Below are 1,419 nucleotides of genomic sequence, written 5' to 3'. Positions count from 1 at the left end.
ATATGGACATTGAACGTAATTTAGAAAGTGTGTATTGGGCAAGTAACAGGAAACAGATGAAGATAACTGATTACTGTACTCGTATCTAGGTACAGTAAGGCACAACAATTGATGTAATCTACTGTAATTTGATGAGTAGGCCTACCTTTAATATACAGTATTAGTGCGGTGTGTATTGTCAGTGAAAAGCGCTGTAATATGTCTTTGATATTACACATTTGGGCAATTCCACGTTAATGTTATGTTAGTCTGTACTTAACTACGTATTTCACTAAAAAATGCAACATTTTAACTCAGTTTTTGGTAGATTTTTACGTGACTAACATAAGGCTACTGTGGAAGTGCCCATTTCGGTTACGACATTCGTTTATAACGACACTATTTTTAGGTCCCTTTGATGACGTTATAACCAAGTTCTACTGTATATACACTCAAGTGCAAAAGTCATGGGATAGCAGTATGTAAATTTATTTTTAAGTGGCGCCACCATCCCTTGACGGCTTGGGAATGCCTAGAGCAGTATCAGTTGTGAGGTGTTCTCTCGTGAGTCACACTGAACACCGGCCAGTCTGCTCATGGCAAGCCGACGTGAATTATCAGAGTTTGAACGGGGCATGATAGGGGGTGCCAGGCAGATGGGACATCCCACTTCAGAAGTTATGTGGTCATTCAACAGTGTCACGTGTGTACCGGGAATACCTTGTGGAAGATATTTCCACCCACCGTGGACAGCGCAGTGGCCGATCACGGGTACTTAATGATCGTGACCAGTGGCGTCTAGCTAGAATTGTCCATGGCAACAGACAAGCAATACTGGCTGAAATCACATCCACATTCAATGCAGGAGGTACCAGACACATATCCAGCAGGTCAGTGCAGCGTTCTTTAGCTTCCATGGGATATGGGAGCAGAAGACCGACCAGAGTGCCTCTGTTAACACCAGGACACCAGACAGTGCCTCACCTAGGCTTGTGACGTCGCTAATTGGACCCTGGAGGATTGGCAACATGTGGCATGGTCCGATGAGTCACGGTACCAGTTGTTTCGGGCGGATGGTAGGGTTTGGGTGTGGCGCAGACCCCATGAGGCCATGGACCCCAGTTGTCAACAAGGCACCATGCAGGCTGGTGGTGGTTCCATACTGGTGTGGGGTGTGTTCACGTGGCATGAGTTGGGTCCGCTTGTCCACCTAAACATGTCATTGACCAGTGACCACTACATTACACTGCTTGGTGACCATTTGCAGCCCTTCATGGACTTCATGTACCCCCACAATGATGGGATATTCCAGCAGGATAATGCACCATGTCATTGGGCCGGAGTTATCCAGAATCGATTCGAGGAGCATTCTGGAGAGTTCCGACGAATGTTGTGGCCACCACGTTCGCCCAACATGAACCCAATTGAGCATTTATGGGA

Source organism: Cryptotermes secundus, unplaced genomic scaffold (assembly GCF_002891405.2).
Source record: "Cryptotermes secundus unplaced genomic scaffold, Csec_1.0 scaffold2447, whole genome shotgun sequence".
NCBI classification, from domain to species: domain Eukaryota; kingdom Metazoa; phylum Arthropoda; class Insecta; order Blattodea; family Kalotermitidae; genus Cryptotermes; species Cryptotermes secundus.
This window is presented reverse-complemented; position numbering follows the sequence as displayed.